Consider the following 27,998-nt stretch of genomic DNA (forward strand, 5'->3'; position numbering starts at 1 on the left):
CAATAACACCGGGGGAGGGGGAGCAATTTAGCCAGGTATCCTCTATTTTTATTTGCTAAATCTGGCAATCCTACCCACATTCTCACTTCAAACTGGGCCCTACAAGTTGTGTAACCCCTCCTGATCATGACACAAATGTAAACATTAATCTCATAAGGCAAATGAATGAACTGAGTAATATACAACACCAGCTGAAATCACACCGAACAAAAACCTTTCTTCCTTTTTCTTTGAGCACCTTCCTTTCCTGCCCTCGAATCCCCCACAGAAACACACCCTGATGTACAACTTTCCTGCCAAGTTTCCATCTGCACAAAGGTGTAAAAGTGCTGCTGCCAACTAGGAAATAAAAACCTGCAAAGGAAAGCCTTTTAGAGATTTAGACACACCAACAATATGAAGAGTTTAACAGAAATAATGAAAATTTTAAGAAATATTTTCTCGCAAAAGCACAATTTCTTTAAAAAGAAAAAAGGTAAGTGGAAAAAAGAAGCCAACATGTTGCCTATACCAATATCACCAATAATATATAAAACTGAGAAGAAAAAGAGAGAGCAGTGGGAATAGAGAACTCAATTGATTCTGCCTTTTCTACTACCTGCCACTAACAAACCTAATATTGACTTTGGAAATATTTCTAAACACTGTGATGCTATTTTGATTTTTAAATATTATGTTTGAAAGGTTTGCATTCACTTCTCAATAAATATAGATGTTTTTCCTTCAAGTGTCTTACCGAAGAAAGGGGAAGATTTCTCTTTCTTTCTCATAGCTGTCAATCATAGATATTATTTGTGTCTACTTCAAACTCATTTTGCAATAAAGGTTTTCAAAATCCTCTCTCCTTCCTCTGGGGGAATAACAAAGGGTGAAACAAACAAGGAGGATGACTTTATATAATCCTTTCATTTCAGATCCTGGTTCCTTCCTGCTAGGAACTTCATGCCAGAATTCTGCCTGCCTGTACTTGAGATACGGACAAGATGAAAGAGGCTCTTATGTCCTATAAAGAGTCAGTTCACCTCTGGTGTAAGTGTTGGAGAAGTGTGAAGAATGATTTAATCTTTGAAGAAAATATCATGTGTCCTGCAAGTATTCAGGTTTGAAATTCTCCAAACGTTTAACTCCTAAGAATACCAATTTCACAAGCAGGATGTAACTGTTATCTATCCTTCATCGGCCCAACGCTTAAGGCTTGCTGCAAGTAGACCGGAGTAGGTAGCGACAAGAGCACAGACGCAAGCAGCAGACTGCCTGGCCTCAGATCCCAGCTCTGCCTCTTATGAACCCTCTGACCTTGCACAAGCTTCTTGGGCTCTTGCTACCTCACCCACATAAGGGGGATGATAATAGCAGTACCTATTTCATAGGGCTGCTGTAAGCATCAAAAGGTACAGTGCTTGGAAGAAGGCCTTGTCCACAAGAGCATCATGGACGTGTTGTCATTAACATTAGAATTAACAATATTTTTTTCATCTAGGAAAACAATTCCCTTGTATATTTTTATATACACTTATTTTTCCTAGCATGCATGATGGAGATCAAGGTTTTAAAGAAAAGTATTCTGTGTCTTTTATTTCCTATCAAGAGTCAGACCTTGCGAAAAGCTAAAACTATTTTACAAATATAGCCTGGTTGAGAGACATTGTAATGCACAAAGAGCAGCAGGGAGACACCCAAGAGATTTATTAAAGTCCTGGTTCAACTTAAACGGTGACTGCACTTTAGCTTTTAGTCCTTTTCTCATCTGTAAAATGAGTAGGTACCCATACAATTTCTAATATTTCTTGCGGAACTAAAATTCTAGTTTTGTAACCTTTAACATCAATGTCAAACTTGTCAGAAAGGAATTCCATGAACTCCTACTTATCAAAGGGACTTTTTTAGGGTAGTTTTTCCTGAAATTCTCATTCTCTCACACTATGAAATTGACCATTCTATACTGGTCATACTTCCCACCCCTCCAAAGCCAGGCTATAAAATAACCCCACTGTTAAGTGACCCGAAAAACAAGAATGAGAAATTGGTAAAAGCCTCCATTACTACCTGAGCCTGACAGAAAAATTAATAATACCTATTAGTGTGGTATACAATGTTTTTATCCATATTAACAAATATTATACTATTCTAATGGCAGATTTTAGAGTAGTGCTTCTCGACTGGGAGCAATTTTACCCTCCATGAGACATTTGGCAATGTCAGAAGTCGTTTGCCTGGGGGTGTCTGGGTGGCTCAGTATTTGGGCGTCTGCCTTCGGCTCAGAGCGTGATCCCAGAGTCCTGGGATCGAGCCCCGCATCAGGCTCCTCCGCTGGGAGCCTGCTTCTTCCTCTCCCACTCCCCGTGCTTGTGTTCCCTCTCTCACTGGCTGTCTCTCTCTCTGTCAAATAAATAAATAAAATCTTTAAAAAAAGAAGTCATTTGCCTGGCCCAAATGTTAAGTGTGGAGGTTAAGAAACCCTGTCCTTGAGCAATGGTTTTCAATGGGGGATGTATTGCCCCCTAGAGGGCGATGCAGATATCTGGTCATCAGGGTTGGGGTGAGAAGAGGCCTACTGGCATTAGTAGACCGGGTCCAGAAATACATCATGCAATGTGCAAGACATTCCCTCTTCACGAAGTACTGTACCATATCCTACTCAACTTTCAAATGTCCCATGAACCACAATGGTGATAAACTTGTTTATGATTATCTAAGCCCAGGACCTAATTCTGTTTTACATACAGACCCACAAAGTTTTTTGTATGGCTTAAAACTTCCATGTTTAGAAATGAGACCACATAAATCAAGAGAAGACAGTATTTTGTTTGATTTGGAACCCTGCCAAGAGTTGCTCTTTATTCTGGAAAAATAACATCACCGACAACGCCATTCATAGTATCTGAGTGGCCAATACAACAAAAACATCAGTCTTTGTGTATAGCTGTCACCTACCCTGTTATTCTACATACAGGCACAAGCTTCTGAATACTTCATATGTCTTCCTGCGTAACTGAAGCTAAGCATGTACATATTAAAATGTATATTATTTCATTATAAATTACTTGATTTGTATTGTTTTGTATTAGGGATTTTATACATATATATATATATATACTATGTATGTTTTAATTATGCATGCAGGAGGTTCTATTATATATGAAATTCATTTCATGGTACTAAAGAGGGTACTATAAAACATATGTTATAAAAAAAGAGGCATCGGATAGTACAGGGTTGAGGATCCCTGCTTTACAGACGACCTCCTGCGACGCCTTCATTTTGTGGAAGTCAAGCCGTAGGCCGAGACAGGAGCCTATGTTCTCGTCATAGCAAGTCCACAACACACCATTCTGATCTTAGATCCGTGCTATCAAAAGATCTCTGAGTAGTAGGCACTGCCTGATTCGAATTCACGCAAACTCTTCCCTCCAAAAATACAATATAAACCTGACCTGTACAGCGTCCCCATATAAAATACGACCGTGGGAACCAGGACAAGGACAGACGGTGAAAACTGCCAGTGCCGACCCAACAGAAAGCAAAGCTTCGCTCATTTGGTTGGTTGTGCATCTTCCACGTGAACACCAAGTGAATGAAAAGGAGAATGACTCATTTCAGGGGTTTATCATTTGGCAAGATTAAATCAGCACAGGTCTAGAATTTCCTCTGGAACAAAATGCCACAGACCAGGCTTTGGAAGGAAACAATAACAGTAATCTACTTGAGCAGTCCCCAAACTCATTTTACGCATTCATATGGAGTCCAGTTTTCATCCCACTCTAAATGCCACAGAGACCAAATGCCTGTTTTGATTACTGTGACCCCTTAATATAATTTTTGGTAATATTACAATCTCCTTCCTGAAACCTTAATTTTCCCTCTTGTTTACTTGTGAGGCAAACATTAATTGAGTGCTTCTTGTTTAAAATACTGTACAGAATGCTCTAGGGAATTATAAAGTAGAAGACAAACTGTCTGCCATCGACAATGTTCCATCTAAAAGAAGAGACAGAACAAACATAAACATATAAACACAAGTATAGGGCAAAATCAAGGAGACTGCAGAAGAGTGATATGCAAGTATTAAAGAGGACGACAAATCAAATCTTAAAAAACAAACAAAAAAACATGTGGGGAGCTGAGAAGCTGAAAGGCAATCTTCCCAAGTCTCCTTTTTAATTTTCTGTGATGGAGCTTTCTCCCTTGAACTTTTTGTATCTAGTGAGGAGTCCAAGAGGTGCTCCTGAATGCTTCATTACATCTTCTCACTTAATTATAACTAAGCATTTACATACTGAAATGTTACTTTATTATAAACTACTTCATTTGAATTGACATTTTATTTTACCATGAGGGATTACACACACACACACACACACACACACACACACACACACACATATAAAGCAGATATCCAGTCTGCTTACCCCAAGACGGCAGGAGGCACGATGCCATTCAAGTGTTAAGTCACAATTAACACAGTTCTTCCTACAGAAGAAAGGACTGCAGGTCTCCCAAGGGCAGAAAGAAATTTGGTAGATGACTTTTCATTTATAGCACCATAAAAGAAGTAAACAGAACTATCCCACATTAATCTCTAATCAAGCAAAACAAACTTTCTCTCTCATTTTTATTTTCATCTTTAAAAAAGGAGAAAGATAACTTCAATGACCTCTCTTTTGTAGGGGAAATAAAAGAGGAGCTAAGCCAATTTGCCATTTCTGAAAGAAAACAGGCCCCCACATAGTAAACAGGGCCCTGGGCATGAACAGCAACTTCCCCTGTTCCTCACATACTCAAATATAAATCACTGACCTCTAAGCTAAAAGGATGCTTTCTTAATGCACATTTTACCTATGGATTCCTTCTGCAAAGAAAAAGCCTCATGTGGCTAATTTTTAAATTCTCTAGCAGAATAGATTTCTCACCCTTACTCAGACAACTAGGTCACTATTTTCAGAAACCCTCACTTAAATACTTGATTTTACTCCAACTAAAGTTTTATTCATTCAACTAAAATTTGTGGAACACTTGCCATGTTCCAGGCACTGTTCTAAAAATCCCAGCCCAATAAAGCTTCAGTTCTGGTGGGGTCAGACAATAAGGAGAAAACATTTAAGTAAGTTATATAGTATGTTAGAAAATGACAAGTTCTATGGGGAAAAAAGAGCAGGGCAAAGGATCAAGAATTATAGGTGAAGGTCTGCAAATTTAGATAGCATAGTTAAGGCAGGTTTCAATGAGAAAGTAACTTGAACAGTCCTCAATCCCCAGAAAAATCCCCTTTCTCTCTAGATTTTAAGTCAATTCATATGTTGCGTCACTTTTTCCATTTTCATATTACTGTTTTTATTGCTACATGGTGATTTTGAAAAAGATCCATTTCAACTAAGATAAATTTCCAGAAACTTTGTAAAGAACACTGCCCTGCCATTTAAACAGTCCTTCCCTCTCCCTCACAAAAACTTTTCTGCATACTCACAAAAACAAATGAGAAAATATGAGGGAGCAAAACGGAAGCCACACCCCTTCACAAAGCAAAAGAAAACATCCCTAAATATGTAGGAATAACACTAATAAAAAATGTGTGGGATACACAAAGAAAAACAACAAAATTTTTCTGAGAGCAATATATATAGTCATGGAACAATGGAAAACAAATATTGTTACCCAGTATGAGAAGACTAAATACTATAAAAATGTTATTTCTTCTAAAATTAATTGGTAAATTGAATGCAATTCTGCTAAAAATCTCAAGGTAGAGCAGAATTGAGTAGAACAAGGTTAATGCCATTAACAGTGTTCTTAAACATGGACATATTTCAGAATCCATCAGTTTTCTCAGTACGCATGCCTGTGTTGCGCCTTAGACTTACTAAAGTAGCTTACAAAAGTTGCACACATTTGGCCAAAGCTTCCCAGATAATTTTGAGGCACAAACTGGTTAAGAATCAATGACTGGGAATAATAAATGACAGCAAAGCTAACTGACAGAAAAAGAATGACTAGAAAGTATGACTTACCAGTCATTATAACCTATCTTCAAGCTAAAAAAATAAGATCGATGTGGTAATTGAAGAAGAAGACAGATACATCTTCTCAAGAAGAAGAATAAACTTATAAACTTCCCAGGAAGTAATGTTCTGTATTCATATATGATAAAAGAAAAGTCACAAATCAATGGAGAAGAAATAGATTGTTTTCTAAATTATTTTAAGAAAACTGGGGAAGGGATCAATTTACAATTATACCACACACACACACACACACACACACACACTCTCTCTCTCTCTCTCTCACTCAACCAGGTGGATTAAAAAACTGAAGGGAATTTTATGGTTTCAGGTCTTACATTCAAATCTTTAATCCATTTCAAGTTAATTTTTGTGTAGGATGTAAGATAGCGGTCTAGTTTTGTTCTTTGGCATGTAGCTGTCCAGGTTCCCAACACCATTTATGAAGGGACTGTCCTTTCTCCATTGCATGTTCTTGGCTCCTTTGTCATAAATTGTTCAGTATGTGTGAGTTTATTTCTGGGCTCTCTATTCTGTTCCACTGATTTATGTGTCTGTTTTTTTGCCAATACCATGCTGTTTTGAATACCATAGCTCTGTAGTATAGCTTGAAAATAGTGAGCATGGTACCTCCAGTTTTGCTCTTCTTTCTAAAAACTGCTTTGGCTAATTGGGATCATTTGTGGCTCTATGCAAATTTTAGAATTATATGTTCTAGTTCTGTGAAAAATGCCTTTGGAATTTTGATAAAGATTGCATTTAATCTGTAGATTGCTTTGGGTAGTATGGATAGTTCAATAATACTGATTCTCCAACCCTTGAACACAAAATATGTTTCCACTTGTTTGTGTTTTCTTCAAATTCTTTCCTCAGTGTCATACAGTTTTCAGTGTACAGGTCTTTTACCTCCCTGGTTAAATTTATTCCCAGGTATTTTACTCTTTTTGTTGTAATTGTAAATGCAACAATTGTCAACAATTCTCAGTGTTAATTTCTTTTTCTGATGATTTGTTATTATTGCATAGAAATACCAGATTTCTATATGTTGATTTTGTATCCTGCTACTTTGCTGAATTCATTTATTAGTTCTAACAGCTATGTGGTGGAGTCTTTGGGTTTTCTCCATACAAAAAATGTGGTGGTAAGCTCCTCAACATCAGTCTTAGTGATATTCCTGTAGATCTGACTCCAAAGGCAAGGAAAACAAAAGCAAAAAAACCAAAAGGGCAAACTAACAAGTTTCTGCACACCAAAAGAAACCATCTTCAACATAAAGAAGGTAACCGACTGAATGGGAGACTTTTGCAAGTCATATATCCAACAAGAGATTAATACCCAAAATATATAAAGAACTCACACAACTCAACAACAGAAAACCAAACAACCTGATTTAAAAATGCAGAGGATCTGAATAGACATTTCTCCAAAGACATACAAATGGCCAACAGACACATAAAAAGATATTCAGCATTGCTAATTATTATGGAAATGCAAACCAAAACCACAATGGACATCACCTTACACCAGTTAGAATGGCTATTATAAAAAAGACAAGAAATAACAAGTGTTGGCAAGGATGTGGAGAAAAGGGAACCCTAGTGCATGGTTAGTGGGAATCTAAATTGGTGCAGCCACCGTGGAAACCAGTATGGTGATTCCTCAAAAAAATTAATAATAAAACTACCATATAATCCAGCTATTCCACTTCTGGATATTTATTCAAAAAAACACAGAAATGCTGATTCAAAAAGATAGATGTACCCCCATGTTCACTGAAGCATTATTTACAATAGCCAAGAAATGGACACAACCTAAAAGTCCACAGATAAATGGATAAAGAAGATGTAGCATAAAAAACACAATGGAATACCACTCAGTTATAAAAAAGAGTGAAATCTTGCCATGTGCAACAAGATGAATGGACCTTGAAGGTGTCATGCAAAGTGAAATAAATCAAAGACATATATCATGTGATTTCACTAATATGTCAAATCTTTAAAAACAAAACAAATGAACAAACATAAGGAAACATAAGCAAAGTCAAAGACACAGAGAACAAATGTGTGCCAGAGGGGAAGGGGGTGGTAAGAGGTGGGTGAAATGGATTAAGGGGATCACCTGTATGGAAAGGATGGTAACTAGACTTTTAGTAGCGATCACTTTGTCGTACACACAGAGATCGAATTATAATGTTGCACATCTGGACAAAAAATTTAAATTATTTTTTTTTAAGATTTTATTTATTTATTTGACAGAGACAGACAGCCAGCAAGAGAGGGAACACAAGCAGTGGGAGTGGGAGAGGAAGAAGCAGGCTCCCAGCGGAGGAGCCTGATGTGGGGCTCGATCCCAGAACACTGGGATCACGCCCTGAGCCGAAGGCAGACGCTTAACGACTGCGCCACCCCGGCGCCCCAAGAAATTTAAATTATTTTAACCATACCAAACCAAACCAAAAACCCTAAAGGTGGGGGATGGGGAGAGACTAAAATAAATTATTGAAAAAGAAAAAAGAAGAAAATTTAGGTCATTTTTTACCAGATCACTTGAAAAGAAGAAAAAGGCACAACAGACCTGGGTCCACAAGTTAGATCAGAATACAAAGAACGATAAACAGACAGAGGTTATAAAACAGTAAGCACAGTATGATTGTATTTTATATTTATCAACACATAGACATATAAGGATTTCTACTCATTTGTTAACAGTAGTTGACTCTGGCTGATTTTTTTCCCTTTTAGTTTGTGTTCAGTTTCTTAACGTTATACAATGAATTTGTATGTTTTAATTTTTTTAAAATGGTATCTATTTTTTAAAGCTATATAGTTAATGTGTTCACTGATTTTTTTCATATGATGGCAAACTGGGCACCTAAGAGGACAGGTTTAAAACTCTTTATATGTTTTTAAGTGCTTTGCTCGTTTTAAAAAGTGTTTTGTCCTAATTATTGCTTTGCTCTTTTTTATTAATTTCAGTCTGCTGAAATTGCTGCTCTGGCAGATCGCAATTTTTTTTTTTCAAAAGTTGGAATAACTAAATGTCCAATCATAGCAATAAGTTGTAACAAGTATTTGATAAAAGTGATATATTAGACCAAACCAAATTTTGATAAGAGCGGATGATCAGATTTGGTACTCTGCCTGGTACACAGAAAAGACCTGGTAAGCAACTATTCTATCAATGAGTCAGAAGAGGGTTGTTGACCAGTCGCAGGTCCTACCACAAGAGATCAGCATAAACAGCCTGAATGTCCAAGAGAATTCTTGCAGCTGTTTCTTCCTACAAAATGTACGCATGCTCTTTTTTTTTAATGTTTTTTTTTTTATTATATTATGTTAGTCACCATACAAGGATAAATCTGAAAGCTACAAGACATAAAGGACGTCCATAATCCCACAGATCAGAGACTAGATTTTAAAACATTTCAATCTCACCCAGAATTAGCAAGATACAAAAAAAGGGGGGGGATGTTAAAAAGTTCTAGAGACAGGATATCATGCTAAGTTAAACAAGTCAGTCACAAAAAGATAAATACAATGTGATTCCATTTATATGAATTATCTGATGTGTCAAATTCAGAGAAACGTAAAGTAGAATGGTGGGGCCCAGAGCAAGGGGAGGAGGAAGTGAAAAGCTGTTGTCTAATGGGTACAGAGCTTCCGTTTCATAAGATGAAAAAGTTCTGGAGATCTGTTACACAACATACGAATATGCATAACACCACTGAACTATACACTTAAAAATGGTTAAGATGATAAACTTTGTGCTGTGTTTTTTACAATTAGATAGACAAAAATTCTTAAAGCAATATAAAATGCTTCATATTGCACCAAATTTCTAATACTGAAGACCAGAGAACAGTGTCATATTGACAGCCTTGTTTAAAAACAAATTTTTTTAGACTTTATTTTCAATTAATCTCTACTCCCAACATGGGGCTCAAAGCCACAACCTCAAGAACAGGAGTTACACACTCTACCCACTGAGCCAGCCAGGTGCCCCCAAAAAACGTTTTTCAGGCCCAATTCCATCCAACCAAATTACCTAGAGTCTGATAAAAATGGCACTTGAAATGAGTGGGAAGGAAAGAACTACTCAATTAATGATGTGAAACTAATTCGTAAAAATCTATATTAAAAAATACTTTTAGATGTTTATATCACGACATACATAAAATTTAATTCCAGAATTAAATAGTTAAGATGTGAAATTACAAACAACCAGAATAAAAATATAGGTAAATATTATCTGGCCTTAGTGTGAGAATATTTTTATAAAAATAAAAACAATGGAGAAGATAAACGTATTGCATTTTTCTTCAATAACTGAAATAATTGAAATAATTTCTGCAATTACTGAAATACATAAAACTGAAGAGCACTTTGTTTTTTTTTTTGTTTTTTGTTTTTTGTTTTTAAAGATTTTATTTATTTATTCGACAGAGATAGAGACAGCCAGTGAGAGAGGGAACACAAGCAGGGGGAGTGGGAGAGGAAGAAGCAGGCTCCTAGCGGAGGAGCCTGATGTGGGGCTCGATCCCATAACGCCGGGATCACGCCCTGAGCCGAAGGCAGACGCTTAACCGCTGTGCCACCCAGGCACCCCAGCACTTTGTTTTTTAAAACAGACCCTTAAAAAACTACAAAACCAGAAGGCAAACAGATTAATTCACTAAATATCTGACAATGGGTTGATAACCTTGATATATAAATATTGCATCAAAACATAAAAAATAATAAATATGACTGTAGAAGTCATAAAAGAACAAATAAAATATTAAAATGGCCAATAAGCACATGAAAAACTGTATGACCTCAACAGTAATTAAGGAAATAACAAGAGCTAAAAGCTACCGACCAGGGACTCTGCTACATGTTATACGTCCAGTTCCCTATTTCATCTCCTGCAACTGAGGTACAAAGAAAAAATTCCCCTATTTTTCAGATGAGGAAACAGACTCAACAAGGTCAGATTCCAAGGGCAAGCCGTCTCAGTTCAGAGCTGCTGTGTTAATCACCACACTTCGCGGCCTCCATAAATAAAAGGAAAAAAGAGATAACTTTTTACTCTATCAAATGTCATGTCTGGGGCAGGCCTGGACGAACTAGGCTCTCAAGTCAGATGCCCTGCTGCCCATTTTTGCATGGTCTACAAGCTAAAAATGAATGGTTTTTGCATTTTTCAATTGTTAGGGGAAAGAATTATGTAACAAGAAAATTTTGTGACGTGAAAATTATATGAAGCTTAATTTCAATGTCCACAAACAACAGCAGAGTTAAACGACTGCAACAGAGACTGCATGTGACATTTGCCTCACTCGGCCCTTTACAGAAGTGTCTGCTGTCTCCCAATTTGGGATGCGGTAAACTGGGCTCTCTTCCACGCTGTCACTGTAAATGGCCATCAAGTACAATCCAAATCAAAATATGTATATCTTCATAGTAGCTGACCTGGGAATTTTAGCTTATCACAAAGAAATGTAAAATTCAGCTCAAGTTTTAGTTAAAAAACACGGTTGCAGCAACGTGAACCCAGGAAGTCTGACTCTAGGCCTAACCTCAGCTCCAGGACTAGGGTGAAGGCTCCACTTAAATACTGACTCTGAAGGGAAGAAAACAGCTTTTCAGGTTTGTCAAGTAACACCCATGAAAACTGGTATTCCTGAAGTCCTATTAATCTCAACTGTCAAACAACACCTCAATATTACTACCAAATCATAAAACATTCATTTAAAAAGATACTGTTTTTTGAGCTGGAACACATAAAACTGCAGATATTCAAAGGTTTATGATACATTAATAGTATTAAATCAAAAGGTAGACATAGATTAAACATAAAATCCATCCTGAGTATGGATAAACCCAAAACTGACAGTTTACTTTCAGCAGAATAACACATCTGTCACATAAATTAATGTCATCACTTGAGTTTTACTGGTTTTGGAGTTTGTTGGCATTTAATTTGTAAATTTGCTTTATTTTATATTTATAACTGTATAAAGGCTATAAGCTAAGACATTTATTCCATGCTGGGATCTATTTACATAATATTATGACAAACATAATTAAGTCAAACTGGAAGGAAGGATGTTTTCCTTTGAAAGAGGCCTTTACATTTCATAAGCTTGAGAATGCTGTATCTTGTAAATTCCACAAGCAACCTAGCACATCACTTTGAGAAAGGAACAATCGCAATCCCCTTCTGCTCAATCTCACAGGCTTGGCATTGATGGGCAACCGCAGAGCACGACCACCGGGAGGAAAAGGATAGCAAAAGAAAGGCCATTTTCATGTGACTTCACCTTCAAAACAAAACACCTCACCTTTGTGAGCTTCGATTTTCTCTTCTGTAAAGTAGGGATAATGGTTTGCATTGCAAGGTTATAGAAAGAAAGCACAAGAGGTACCGGTACCCTGGGTAAGGTATACAACCACAACAGTAACATATTACTACTAATAATAGCTAATATTTACTAAGCAGTTCACCATAGGCCAGGCATTTTGTATGCATTTTATATGCACATAACATATTATATGCATCACCTCAAAGAATAATTACAACCACTACACTCTATGTAATAGGTACCAGCGTATCTCTGTTTTAAAGATGATAAAGCTGAGGCATTGAGAGGTTAGGCGATTTGCCCAAGGTCACGTAGCTAGTAAAAGGCTGAGCCAAGCCCTGACCAAAATGTTTAATGACAGGAAGCTGGTTTTCTTCTCCTTTATACAAAACTAACTGAATAAATGGGAGCAACTATTATGATACTTATGTCCATAGTTTACCAGAATGAGAACACGTAAACATTTCTTCTTTGAAACCCAGCCACCGACCTTCTAGTGAGCCACGGCCTCTGAAGGGGTCTCCGAGCCAGTTGGGTCATAAACCTTCCCAGAATGCTATTTTCCAGTTGGCTTTGGTCTTCCTTCTACAAAATTTGGGACAATACAGTGCAACTTTATTTTTGAAAGGCTTCAAAATTCTAGCCAACAGCAGTGTAAACACCCATTTCCTCTTCTTCTCTGGACTCTCCAGGGTCCCTCCCCCAGTCTTTCCTCCCTTTGTATTCCTGGGGTTGAAAACTCTAGACTAAGCCACTAGGCCTAAGTACACAGTGTTTGTGGGAAGGAGCCAAAATCACCATCACCACCAAGTTTTTTGTACGGATAAAAAAAGGTTTGGATAACATCGCAAAATTGATGAGCTTAAACCCCAGAAAGGGTTATACTTTTAAAAATAAAACCACTTTCTTGCCATTTTCTATGTTTCTCCTGCTTAGAATGTAGCACTAATAACAAATATCTTCAATTTCATTCCCAACTGGCAAATGGGTCGTTTTTTGTTTGGTTGGTTTTTTTTTTTTTTTTTTTTTTTTCATTTTTAAAAGTCATCCTAGGGGCACCTGGCTGGCCCACTTGGGAGAGCATGCGACTCTTGATCTTGGAGTCGTGAATCTGAGCCCCACGTTGCGGGGAGAGATTACTTAAGAAAATAAAAGAAAAGGCATCCTAAATGATTATAACAGAATTACAATTTTTGGAAATGGAAAAAATAAAGGTTATTAGGAGATTTAGTTCCCAACTACCCTCAGATCTTAACGTCGCCACCCCCACCCCCAATCAAATATACCTTATACTGAAATATAAAGGTTTTAAATGGCTACAGTGCCTCATTTCCTTGAAGAGAATCTAAAATGGCTAGCAAGAGTTTCTAACTCCCAAAAGCTTAACCAAAACCCTGTGGCTTTTTATTTTCCTGCATAGCGCTCAATCTTCAAATGGTTCCACTGTAAAAAATGCTTTTATGATAGGGACATGCAAAAATATTAGGGTTAAAAACAAATACAAACCCCTTTGAGAATGAATGCCTTGAAAATAAGCAAAAGGGGAAAAAAGAAAAATAACACAGAGAGCCACTATTGAAGCCATTTTTCCAAGTCTACCGAGTGTTTGGGAGAATGATTATTGCTGAAATGTAGTGAGGTGTGAATCCGAGCGGGCAACACGGAGAGCAGCGGCAGCGGCAGCAAGAGCAGGGGCGGTGAGTGCGTCGGGGCTGGCGGTGCGCCCGACTCCACGCTCAGTGCGGACAGGAGCAGCTCGTTTGCTCCACAGTGATGCAGGCCCCCCCCCGAGCCAGGATCCCTGGATTCAAATACTGGCCCCACCATTTAGTATCTACGTGACCTTGGGCAAATCACTTTGACCTCTGTGTACTTCGTTTTCCTTATTCGTAACTGGATTTAATAACTACCCCATCTCCCAAGGCTGCTGTGAGAACTAAATGTGTTAAAAATATATGACGTGTTTAGAACAGTGTGTGGCACACAATCAATATCACAAGGGCTACTTGTGAATTATTGTTATTATTATTCATTTCAGAGACAAGGAAACTGAGTCAAAGAGAAGTCATTTGTCTGAAGTCACATGCCTGGGAAATGTCAGACCTGGGGTCTGAACATAAGGCATTGTGACTCTCAAGTCCATCCTCTTAACCACCTCAAAACAAACAAACAAAAAACTGGTAGCTTTCAAGTGTAGAAAATTCATTGAATGAGACAACGCGTATCGGTGAAGTTAAGGGTGCTCTGGAATGATGGCCCTGCAACCTAGGACTAAGCATCCCTTGGGTGAAATAACTCTACTGGATGCTGAGATTACATGAAGCACCAAATGGTCCCAGGTATGGCTTAAAGCTCATATTTTAAGAAGAAAGAATATGCATCTAAATATTTTTAAATCGGAATGACAATGGAAAATTGTAAAGACAAAAGTAGCAAAAAAAAATTTTTTTAAGGTTTTATTTATTTATTTGAGAGGGAGAGCAAGAGAGAGAGCACACGAGCAGGGTGAGGGGCGGAGGGAGAAGCAGGCTCTCTGCTGAGCAGGGAGCCCAATGCGGGACTCAGTCCCCAGACTCCAGGATCATGACCTGAAGCTGGAGGCAGACGCTTAACCGACTGAGCCACCCAGGTGCCCCTAGCAAAAAAAAAAAAATTTAAATCTAATAAAATGACCAGAAACAAGGTCTTTCCTAACTCCAGGAACAAATACACTTCTTTAAAATGCCTGCCTACCTGCCCCACTGCTCAAGCCATGAAATTTTCTATCCAACATGTTCTCTATTCAACACATTTTTGGTTGATGACTTTAGTCACTGTTTAACCTTCTGGTATTTATGTTGAGGAAGGAAAGAATATGTCAAAAACTTCACTTACGAACAAGGAAAAATCAAAATTTCCAGATGATGCAGATTAATGTAGCAATAAATTTAATCTCTTGCGATTTTTGTATCCTTCTCATATGATTTTTCACCCTTTTCTAGCTTCAGAAAGAAGGTATTCTGTTAGATTTTGAAGATTAAGATCAAACATTTTTTGTCTCCTGGTAACATCTACTTGATTGGATACCAGGAGGAAATTTATTTCTACAGTAACAGTGAAATCTGAAATTCATGGTTTGCCTTTTTCTTTAAACATTTTTTACAAAAACTGTAAGCAGAAATAACCGATGGCTGTTTTCCTTTAGTGAAAATCTCAACGCAGCAATAATAGTGAAACAAATTAATTAAAGTGCAACAATTAAAACCTTTCTCTATCACATAATTATTTGGAATGTACGAGCTTTGCTAAGAAAGCTCTTCTGGTTGACTGAAATAACAGCCACTTTTGTAGGTAAAGGTCAAGTATTCAATTTCTATTCACTAAATCTGAACGGCTTCCTACAATAGTTTTGGTGGATGTGATCTACACGCTAGACTGGTAGAAAATAAAAAATGGTTAGACTTTTAAACTGGTCAGCCAGGTACACAGAAAATACCACCACACCAGTTTCAGGTACCTTCTCTCAACCTCTCTAAAACAAACCTGAGCACCCGGAAAAGACCAAATGAAGATTAACACAGAAAATGGAACACCTTACCGCCAAATCTGATACAACTCTACGAGAGTAGCACTTAGGTATTCTCCAGCATCGACAGGTAGCAACGTACAACTCTTCTCTGTACTATCAAAAAAATAAATAAATAAAAGCAAACAAAAAAAAAGAAACTGGTGAGAAAAACAAGCATATGAGATTTTTCAGTCTCAGAGAAGAGTGAGTTTTTAATCAGCCAAGGCCGAGGCATCTAACAAGATAAAAACCACAGACCCTTCTGGACATTTAGCAGAGAGTGGGTTAGTCTGTGTCACAGGACACATGTAATCTTCCAGAAAGTCAAAGGAAGCATGCTGGGTAAAAACAAAAACAAAAACAAAAACAAAAACAAACGAACAAACAAAAAAACCCCACAATTGAGACAACAGAAAGAGTCTACATAAAGATTATATGAATAAGTACAAGGATTATATATTTTTTCCATTCACATCAGTACAATATCTGAATATACTATTAAAAGAAAAAGAATGTACTATTAAAAAGAAAAATGACTGGGTTCTTTTGTTCCTTCTCTCGTCTGGCCCTCTCTGTTCTAATTTATACTAATTTGAAATTAATAGGACTTGCAGAATTCTAAAGTTAAGTATATATGTACATTCAGAATTTCACATGTAACTTTGACCAGGTATTTCATTGATTTTGCCCTATGTCATACAGAAGATTAGCTCTTACAGACCTACCCCATGTCCTCTATGAGTCATTCTAGAAATTCATGTTTGTGATTGCCATTTCTTAATGTGTATTGAATCATGCTGATATGAGTTGAACTGCATTCCCTAAACAGATGTTGAAGTCTTAACTTCCAGTACCTGTGGATGTCATTTTATTTGGAAATAGGATCTTTGCAAGTGATCAAGTTAAGATTAGGACATTAGGGTGGGCTGTAATCCAATGACTGTGTCCTCCTAAAAAGGGGAAACTTGGACACAGTGACACAGAGGAACGGTGATGTGAAGACACAAAGAGAATTCCAGCCACAGCAAAGGAACATCAGGGGCTACCAGATGCTAAGAGAGAGTAATGGGACAGGTGCTCCCTCACAGCCCTCAGAGGGAATCAACCCACCAATACATGGATCACAGGGCCTCCAGAACTATGAGACAGTGTGTTTCTGTTGCTCTAAGCCACCCAGTTGATGGTATTTTGTTGCAGCAGTCCCAGGAACCATTACACAGGCCATGGACTGAGTTGTCCCAAGCTTGGGTAGTGTGGCTAGAAGCTCAAGAAGCTTCACACAGCTCCTGTAGCACAGGAGATTCCACAGTGGGAACTGGTGTGAAAACCCTGCAATTTAGATGATGAAATACGCCCATCGAAAATATTTAAAATAATGACACGTGTGTTTAAAACACGTTTCCCGTGGGGCGCCTGGGTGGCATAGCGGTTAAGAGTCTGCCTTCGGCTCAGGACATGATCCCTGCGTTCTGGGATCGAGCCCCACATCAGGCTCCTCCGCTATGAGCCTGCTTCTTCCTCTCCCACTCCCCCTGCTTGTGTTCCCTCTCTTGCTGTCTGTCTCTATCTCTGTCAAATAAATAAATATAATCTTTAAAAAAATAAAATAAAATAAAAAATAAAACACGTTTCCCGTGTCTTACCTCATTTACTCCTCATAAGCACACTATGAATGAATTAGGGAGGCTCATTATCTTTTTTTTTTTTTTTTGAGGGTTAGGACTTCAATGTATCTTTTTTTTTTTTTTTAATGATTTTTTATTATATTATGTTAGTCACCATACAGTACATCCCGGTTTCCGATGTAAGGCTCGATGATTCATTAGTTGTGTATAACACCCAGTGCACCATGCAATACGTGCCCTCCTTACTACCCATCACCGGTCTATCCCATTCCCCCACCCCCCTCCCCTCTGAAGTCCTCAGTTTGTTTCTCATAGTCCATAGTCTCTCATGTTTCACTCCCCCTTCTGATTACCCCCCCTTTCTTTATCCCTTTCTTCCCCTACCGATCATCCTAGTTCTTATGTTCCATAGATGAGAGAAATCATATGATAGTTGCCTTTCTCTGCTTGACTTATTTCACTTAGCATTATCTCCTCCAGTGCTGTCCATGTTGTAGCAAATGTTGAGAACTCATTCTTTCTGATAGCTGAGTAATATTCCATCGTATATATGGACCACAACTTCTTAATCCAGTCATCTGTTGAAGGGCATCTTGGCTCCTTCCACAATTTAGCTATTGTGGACATTGCTGCTATGAACATTGGGGTGCATATGGCCCTTCTCTTCACTACGTCTGTATCTTTGGGGTAAATACCCAGTAGTGCAATGGCTGGATCATAGGGTAGCTCAATTTTTAACTTTTTAAGGGACCTCCACGCTGTTTTCCAGAGTGGCTGTACCAACTTGCATTCCCACCAACAATGTAGGAGGGATCTCCTTTCTCCACATGGGAGGCTCATTATCTTCATCTTAACTGACAAGGAACCTGAACCTCACAGGGTTGAATGTTTTGGCCCAAGTCATATATGCACATGGCAGAGCTAGTATTGGTGCTCAATCTTTTCTAGGAAGAAAGAACATAATCATAAATATTTTAACTTGGAAAACAGTAGCACTTTACAGTAGTGCCTCTTCCAATGACTCAAGGAAGAAAGGAAAAAATAGTATCATACAGACTGAGTAGGTTGAGGTGCTCAGTGATCCAGGAAAGATGGAGTAAATCAGAAAAAATGAAAAGGTAACTGCTAACTTGTGAACCTGGCCTTGAAGGAAGAGATGGAAACAGACTAACAAAAGAAGGGCCATGGTGAACAGATGAAACACCAAGGAAAACAACGATAAATTATGTGTACGGCCTACCAACACTGGAGAAAGCCGTTCAATCAACTAATTGGAAGAGTCCAGAGAGCGCTGTAATGGAAAATGCAGTTAAAATGCGAAAGGTCCCTTCCATTGAGCCAATCAAAGGGTATCACTGACACGATGGACAAGCAGTTACCACTGTCTGGCTTTTGGCCAGGGTGTGATGTGATAAAGACAGCTGTCCCAGTAGCATTCTTAACAACAGTTTAGTGGCAAAGCAATCTGGGATTGTGACTGGAACAGTGTATGGCTTTGAAAAAGTAGTCATGACTAAAGAGAATATAATGAGAATCTATGTAGGTGCTTCAAGTTTCAACTTCTAGCATGACATCCTTGACAGCTGCCTTTCTTCTCTCCCTCCCATATTTCTAGACAAACTGGCCTTCTTGGTATTCTGTGAGGGTGGGAGGTTCCTTGCTCCAGCCTCGAGACCTTGCACTTGTTGTTCCCTCCACTTGGGAGAAGATTTTTTATAGTTAACTCCCCTACTTCATTTGGGTCTTTGTTCAAATGCTACCTCTTCAGAAAGGTCTTTCTTGATCCCTCTATATAAGAAGACGATCCCCAGTCATTCTCCATTCCCTTACATGGCTTCATTTTCTTTATAAGACTTATTATTACCTGAAATTATATTTATTTTACTTATTGATTAGCCATTGTTTTCATTAATACATAAACCCCACAAGTACAGGGATCCTGTGTGTCTTATTCACAGTTGATTCCCAGAGCCGGCACAAATCTTGGCATAAGGTAGGGACTCACTAAGTATCTGTTGAATGAATAAAATAGTCTTATCCCCAAATAAAGTTGATGATATCCTCTAAAATACTTTTTAAATCCATCCTCCCTGCCACTTCACTACCAGTATACACAACAGGGCTGGGCCACACTGTTCTTTCTACTTGGATTAATGCAGCAGCCACCCAACTTCTCCCCACTGCCATCCTGTGTCCTCCTCCAATTCATTCCCCCACAGATGATTTTATCAAAACACAAATCTCATGGAGTCACTAGCCTCTACTTAAAACATTCTCCATGGTTCTTAAGATAAAGACCAAATTCTTAATGTGGCCAGTAAGACCCTCTATGGACTGTCCCCAGCCTAGGTGTGCAGTCTCATCTCCTTCCACTGGCCCCTTGATCTTCCTCCATTGCTTGATTTCACTCTGTTCCCTTCTGTCACAGGGCCTCTGCACAAACTTCCCTCTGCTGTCTGGAGCACTCTTCTCCCCACCCCCTCTCAAATTCTCCACCTCATGCTTCAGATAGCAATCAAGTGTCACCCCCTCGGGTTCCTGTTACACAAGCCCACAAAACTGTACTGCTCTATTCAGAGCATTTACCTCTATTTGTAATTATGTAATTATTCGTTGTTGCGGGTTTTTTAAAATTAATGATGGTCTTCATCTTGGACTCTTCGCTCTATGATAGCAGAGGTCACGACTATCTCGCACACTACCAAATCTCGAGGGTCAAATATAGTGCTTGGTACATGGCTGGCTCTGAATAAATATTTGTTGAGTAAGTGAATGAAGGCACCTTGTGAAGAACCAAAGAGCCAGAAGCCAGTATCGGATACACACATAAAAACCTTCCACAAATACTGAAGAAGAGCTGAAGACAAAAATACAAGTGAAAATCTACAATATGATCAGCTGCCATTTAAACAGAAGGAACCAGGAGAAGCCTAGGGCAATGCAAACTTGGAAACAGCACTGCCTACAGACCAGAAAAGAACGGGACCGAGAGAGTTTGTTTCATTAAGGAACTAGACAAGAACCAGTTCAAACAATTTGCTAAAACTACACAGTTATGACTTAGGTAATGACGGTAACTAGGTGAAAGGTTACATCTACATATCCTAGTAAGGGCTCCTTGACTCATCAGTCTCTCTGGAAACATTTGCCTCTGCAAAGAAACTATTCAAACTTTCTTTCTTCTTGGCATTTTCTTCTATAAAAATTCTCCAAAAAGTCCTTAGCCCCCTGGAAAATGTTTTAAAGACATTTCACTGTGGTCGATTAGGCATACAGTAATAGCTAAGTGAGGCAAGGGCCATGGAGGAAACGGCATATAATAGAAAGAACCCACTTTTGCTCCTGATTAAAGGCACTCATGTATGACTTGGGGAACTGTACACACTAAAAATTTTTGAACACCACAGGAAATCCAGGGTTAAAGGACACGGCCGAATTTGTAACCCTCAACTGTTGTTGTTTTAATCACCTAAAGCTAGAATCCATGTAATTCTACATTCTCCGAGGGAAAGGAAGAGTTACTAGTTTATTTTTCTTTGTTTCAGGCTTCTTTTAAAATAAGATGTAACACTGACGTGCATGAAAAGCAGCCTAGAATCAACTCCTTTCATTTGAACCCATCAGTGACTCATGCTATCAACAGCGAATCTCCTGGGTTTGTTTCTGAACAGGGCACAACAGTTTCAACTGCATAGTTTTACTGGAGCCAGTTTTCCAAAGATGATTTACCACACCCTGCCTGAGAAAGGACAGCATGAAACTGGTGAGAATTCTGATCTTCAGAAATACAACAGACAATGATTATTCCCAATTTCATGCTGTTTATATGAAGAGAATGGAGGCACAAGGAAATGCAAGCCTGAAGCGTGGGTAAGAACGGTGGCAAACAAAACAGAAAGGGGAAAATGAAAGCATGCTAAAAAACTGACAGTAACAGATTTAGGCAGGGAGGAGTGGGGAGAATGCAGGGAGCATAACCAACCCTTTCCATCCCTACAGAATTAAGATTTTAAAATTCACAATTAAAAAAAAAAAAGGCATTTACCAAAAATAACACTGAAACACCAAATTGAATAAAATCTCACCAAGTGGGAAATTTATGCAAGGGACTCTACATTGGTACAAATCCTAAAAGCAAATGACCCAGCTCTCCCAAAGTTCACTAAAACTTGAAGAGTATCTGTGAAAATAAGGGTTTGTCAATGTATTTAGTAGCGTAAACAAGAGGTATATGTCTAGCCTACACAAATTTTCTATGAACAGTACAGAAGCCCTCCAGTTATATGCAAATCATCCGATCATCATGCTACTTCAAAATTAACATGTCTCTTTATAAAAGTTTTCTTATAAAGAGTTCTAATAGCATGTTCTGGGTGATGTAAGTAAGCACTTGCAAATAATAAATTCAATTTTTAAAACATTCTAAAACTCAAATTTCTAAAAATTTGTATTAGTCTTCATATAATTACAATTATATTACACTAGAAATATGTACTATTTTAAAGCGCATTTCTTCTGGCGTAGGTAGATGAAATGCCCAATATCGGAAGAGGGCATTTTGCGCCAGGGAAATAGCGGGTAGTAATACGGTTCTTCCATAAGGGGCTTTGCCTTCACTTTCTAAGATTTCTACCACCGTCCTTTGTTTTGCTCACGCTGTTCCTTCATGGCTAGCAGTCAACTGCGCACTCAGTGCAGGTAAAAAAACATTGCCCTTTGTGGTTGCATCTGCTGTTGGCTGGGCCTAAGAATGACAGAAAGAAGGAGAGAAATAATGTGCTTTCACTTCCCAGTACTTGTGGTCCACGACCTCCCCAAAACGAACTTCTCCCATCTGACAGCAAGGGCATCTGCTGTTTTTACGGTTCCCTGGCATTTTCTCCCACCCCTGCTTTGTCATTTAAAGTTGCGCTGTAAAGTACTACTTTTGTTTTTCCTTTTTGAGTCTAGCTCCCTCTTTTCTCAAAGCTGTTCCTCTTAAATTCCCTGAGCCCTTGGGAAGTCTCGCTCGCTCCTGTCCTCCATCCTCTATGTGAGCTCAGACAGCACAGCTGGGTTGCAGCAGGTGCTGCCGGGGTGCTGGTGAACTGGCTATGCTCCAGAACCTCCCTGCAAATGTGCAGCTCTTGTCCTTCCATGTTAAGCGTGGCTAGAAGCTGAAGACAGCGTTCAGAGGTTCAAGCTCCTTTGGGCACAGATCCTAATCTCCACGTGATATTGAGAAATGCCACATCTACGGAGATTTTCCCCTGCCACATGGCCCTAGTCTGTCCAGTCTCCAAACATACTGCAGATAATTTTCTTTTATTTTACCAAGATGACTGAACTAAATACTGTATTGATTATCCAAACCGAAATATGCCCTTTGTACAAAGGAACTCCTATGAACCCAACATGAAAGCAAGTATCATTTTTATGCTGTCAAAATCAGCAACTTCTTGCCTCTACTCACCCAAGAACACACACACACACAAATTTGAAGCCACACCTGATAGAACTTTCTGCAATGATGGAAATTCTGTATCTGCTCTTCCCACAACAGTAATCACTACCCACATATGGCTATTAAACACTTAAAATGTGGCTACTGTGACTGAGGAATTAACATTTTTTTATTTTAATTAATTAAAATTAAAATGTAAACAATGTACCTAGTGACTTTAAAGAACTGTAAAGGATCTCAGATTTTGCCCCACTTGCAAGCTAACAAATAAGCATGCCACAGTTTCTTGGATGTGGGGAGAACACATGAGATATCGAAGTATGGACAAGGGCTACACCACTCACAGAACTAGCAGTAGCAGGAGTATGGATTTAGTTGTATCAGCTCTTTGAAGCCCAGATCCCACAGTATGATGCAAACAGGGTAAGTGATACCTTTAGGCTTAATGATTTGCATTACAGAAGGGGAACCCTGAGTTTAGAATACCCAAATCTCTTACACTAGACAGTAAGCTTTTCTTAAAAAACCAGGGCATCTGGCAAGACAAGGCCTGCATCCCAACCTGACAACACTGGGCTGGAACCGAGTATCACTGTTTTCCTTTAAACCAAGTCTGGGTTCTCCATGTTCCACACCACTCATTCCTGCTCTCATTCGTTTATTCTTTTACATTATCTACCTGACTTCCATTATAATGCATCATGCTCTGTTCCCCTTGGCCTGGAACATTCCTCAATCCCCAACTTCTGCAGTTGCTAACTGCACTCTTCAGATCTGATTGTATTCATGGGAAGTTTTCCCTGACCACAGTTACAATGAGGTGATGCACTGTAGGACACACACCAACCCAGGCCCCCACCATCCCTTCTTCCGTGGTTCTCTGCGTTACCTCTATCGTGGCATGAATGACATGAGATTACAATTTTCTGTTTAAAAGTCTGGATCCCTTCCCAGACTTTTAAGGTCATAAGAGAGTGACTATGACTATTTTGCATACCAGTGCGTAGGAAAAGGTCCAACACACAGAAGTGCAATAAACACTGTTGACTAAATAAATTAAACAAACATTAGCTAAGGAATGGCTAATTCAAAATATGGGGGGGGGGGGTGATGTATAGTTTTGTTTCTATGATTTTTTTATTTTTAAAAATTGGACCCTTGACATGTCATCCCCTGCCCCAAGAAACTAAAATAACTACTTGAGTAGTAGAGTAGTAGGAATGGACTAAATAACAGGCAATGTGCTAATAAGTACTTTAAATGGATTTAAATCTTTCACACTTAATCCTTATAATGGTCCTCTGAGCTAGGTAATTCCATTATTCCCATCTTGGAGAAGAGAAAACTGAGGACTTGGGAGGTTAAGAAATTTACCCAGTGTTACATGACTACTAAACACCTGGGCCGGATTCAAACCCAGGCCCATCAGAACCCAAATCCAAAAGTGTTAACCATACACAATTTACAACTGTGAGATTTTTAATATGCCCCAGATGATAAGAGACCACACAGGGTAAAAGAAAAAAAAACCAAAAAGCTATTTTTTCAGGCAATACGAATTATAGTTTTACTCCTGCCACTAACTAGCTATCCAACCCTGGGTAAAATGAAGGTCGTATTCTCTACACAAGTACAGTAAATTGTAGGAGATAAAGAGGACCAAAACTTCTCCCAGGAGACTTGAGAGTACAAGACACCACCAACAACTTTATTCAGAGCCTTTTTCTAAAGCTATTTGTATGTAGTTTTAACAATTAGCTTTTACTGATTAAAGAAGTTAAAAGGGTGAAGAAAGTTCTTACGTAAGGTTCCTGGCTTAAGACTCATGACTATTTACCAAACCACACAGTTTCCAGGGCAGCGACTGGATCTTTAATCTCAATTCACATATACAAAAACAAAGGTACTAAGCAAAAAGGCCAAGCGTAAAGTTAACTTCATTTCCCTCATGATGCCTCTCAGCCTGCCTTGCCTCACTGACTGAGTTGACTCAAAGCTCTCAGAGCCCAGGATAGGGTATGCAAAGCCTAAGAAATTCTACACATATCCAACAGATGGATGCATTCTTCTTAGGGGCAGGAAAAGAGTCAGAGATGTCATTGATGTTGCACCAAATACAACCTAGTCTGGACAGTCTTTCCCAGATGGAATTCTTGCCCAATCTTTGTGACAAGTCAAAATTGTTTAAATGGTTAAAAAAAAAAAAAAACCTCTCACTAAGAATCTTGTAACTGTTTCAGCCAAATTTCCAGAGTCAATCAGGGGCCCATCAGGCTTGAAGTGTTCAAGTTTCAACTTATTAGAAAATATGACATTCAATCTCTGTACTTTTTTCTAGGCATTACAATATAATTTCCTTTCTCAAAGAGTTGAGAAAAAAATGTACATAAACACAATAAATTGACTTATTCACTGAAGAAAGCTGAATTAGAATTGAAATTTCTATAGCTTTTAACATTTGATTACCAAATCATACATGTATGGATGCTCTTCTGAGTTTTCATCCTAAAAAGACAGAATTTATTACCAAGAATGCCTCCCATTTCATGAAGTAGCATTTGGAATTTCATTTCAAAAAACACTTGCTTAGCTAAACTTTTAATTCCAATCTATTAGGTAGAGTCACCACATAATGATCTTAATGGGCCTTCAATAATGTATTCTTGATATCATTCTACTTACCATATGTAGTCATTAGAATATATTTGATGTCCATATAAAAATATGAAATAAAAATATTATTCTCTAATTTAGATGGGAAGCCTCTTTAGGACAAGGAATATATTCTATCTTTACCTTTGAAAGTACATAGGACAATATATTGTACAATACAGGAACTTATGAAATGTCTATTAAATCAGGAACCATTTAATACCAAGTCTAAAGATGACTTTCTTAGGCCATTTACTTGCTTTCTTCATACAGCAATTAGAATGATGCTAACAATACTTCTTGTGCCTGTGATTTTAAACTGAAAATTTGCAAACGATAGGGCACATATCGTTTGCCCGAGCTAAATGTTTGAACTTATTAAAATGAAGGTCTATTTCCTGAACTGTTAAAACCAGAAGCAAATTTAAATTTCAGTTAAGATGTAAAAGAGATCATAAAGATGGGCAAACATCGGAAGCACACACAATTGTTATTTACCCAAAGAACGGGGCCAATAACGACCTTTTGCTATTTGAATTCTTCTGACCACAGAAATATGTAGGATCCATAGCTTGATACTTTGGGTTCGGTGGGGAAGAAACGACTTCAACTCTGAACACTAACGACCAGATCCGGAAACACGAGCCTTTATCCCAACCAAGCTACAAGGCAAATCACCTAGAGACATAATTACATCTCAGCCAAAGGACCTGAACTCAGAGGACTAGAACACAGGACCCGCCATCAGGCAGCTTCCCGAGACTGGAGATGTGGCTCTAAGTCGAGTAACGCCCCTCAGTCATCCCACTGGATCTTCACAATGACCCTCAGCAGTGGGCAGAGAGGACGCACCTTTTGCAGACCCGAATATAGTGCCCAAAGGGTCGGGTCCCAAGGCCACACAAATAGCAAGGTGACTGAAACCAGACTCCAAGTGGTGGATATTTTCCATCCCGCCTCTGAGATCACCCTTCGAGGGCGTATTGCACTGGCTGGCTGGCAAAACGGCTGGAAGGAGAGCAGAGCTGGGCAAGGACCGGAGCGAAGAGAGGGAATTTCCACCGCTTCCCGGCACTTCCCCGCCGATACTCGAGCACCCCAGGTCGCTCCCCAGCTCCAGCCCCTCTCCCTGCGCGGCGGCCCCAGCTTCCCCCACCCCCACCCCCCAAACGTCCTCAGGGGCAAGGCGGGAACCAGGGAGGTTTCTCACCCTTACCGAGAGTTCCAAGTTGGGGGCAGAAAGAGCGAATGAACAACTGTACCGATAGGGTGAGGGCGCAAGAAGTGCGAAGGTGAGAGACACAGGAGGGGGCTGACCCCTCACGAAGCGGCCGAGGCCGTGGTGGCGGCGCGGGGTAGTCAGAGAGAGATTAAGAGAAGGCGAAGAAGGCTCAGTCCCGGCGACCCTCCCCGGCCGAGGCGCTGGATTCCCTGAGACTCGCAGCCCGGGAGAGAATCAACAACCGCCTCGGGCGCGGGGAAGAGGAGGGAGCTGAGGTAGCAGTACCCCTGCCCCGGCCCAGCATCTGCCCAACTTCCCGAGCCCCGTCGGCGCTCCCACCCCCAGCCTTGCCCTGTCCGCCGCGCCGCAGTGGCGGCGGCGGCACCAACCTGCGCGGCAGCGGGCACAGTCCGGGACGGAAGCCGGAGCCTGCCGGCGGCGAAGCGCCGGGCGCGGCGGGCGGAGTTAGTTGAGAGGCTCCGGCTCCCTGGGCGGGGACAGGCTAAGCACGCGGCGGCAGCGGCGGCGGGGGCTCCTTCCTCCAGGCGCGCGCGGGGCCCAGCCTGGTCCGCCGCTCGCCCTCTTCTCCCGGGGGCAGCTCGCAGTCAGTCCCTCCCCCGGGGCGGCTCCGCGGTTCCCGGCCGCCCCCGGGCCCGCCTCGCCCTCGCCGCCTGCGCTCCGCCCCTGCCCCCCTCGGGCGCGGGGGCCGCGGGGGTTGGGAACGAGGTCCCCGCAGAGTCACCTCCTGGTCGCGCGCAGCTTCCCGGGGTTTCCCTGCGGGGATCGCTTGTCCTGGGTGTTTGGACTCACGTGCGGGCCGGAGGTGGCCAAGAGCTGGAACTCGCTGGTGAGCCTGGGCAGGGGGGTGAAGGCCGGGCCTGAAAGTCTCCTTTCGCTCTGCCTGAGTCCCGTGTCCCTAAAAGCAGCCCTGCTAGGTGGCCACGCCGGCTGCCTGGAAAGAGGCCGAGAAAAATGTCCGACTCTCCCTCCGCCCAGCGCAGGGCTGGGAGGACATTTCCCGAGAGAACCAAGGACCCCACCCCCTGCTCCGACTCGGGGTTGGGAACTCCCGCAAAGAGAGTGTATGGAACTGGTAGACCAGACCGGGCAACGGGGTTGAACTTGTGGAGAAGGTGCAGTTTCTATTCACATACACACCCCAGCCCGGCC

General features: G+C 40.1%; 1 protein-coding gene across 24 annotated transcripts in view; it reads right to left on the reverse strand.

The window, feature by feature from the left end:
• Positions 1-27,752, reverse strand: part of PAM (peptidylglycine alpha-amidating monooxygenase) — a 270,852-nt gene extending 243,100 nt beyond the window's left edge. For 6 of the 24 annotated variants that reach the window (XM_045808312.2, XM_045808321.2, XM_045808320.2 and 3 more), the window contains exon 1: positions 27,218-27,365. The gene's annotated coding sequence lies outside the window, so the exon portion shown is untranslated. Of the gene's footprint in view, positions 1-12,829; positions 12,925-15,916; positions 16,001-27,217; positions 27,366-27,638 lie in introns of those variants that run through there. The other 18 variants (XM_045808325.2, XM_045808323.2, XM_045808322.2 and 15 more) reach the window with 8 other exon arrangements.
• Between the last annotated feature and the right edge of the window lie 246 nt (positions 27,753-27,998).

The sequence above is a fragment of the Ursus americanus genome, chromosome 5, assembly GCF_024610735.1.
Source record: "Ursus americanus isolate L20-20 chromosome 5, mUrsAme1.1.p, whole genome shotgun sequence".
NCBI classification, from domain to species: domain Eukaryota; kingdom Metazoa; phylum Chordata; class Mammalia; order Carnivora; family Ursidae; genus Ursus; species Ursus americanus.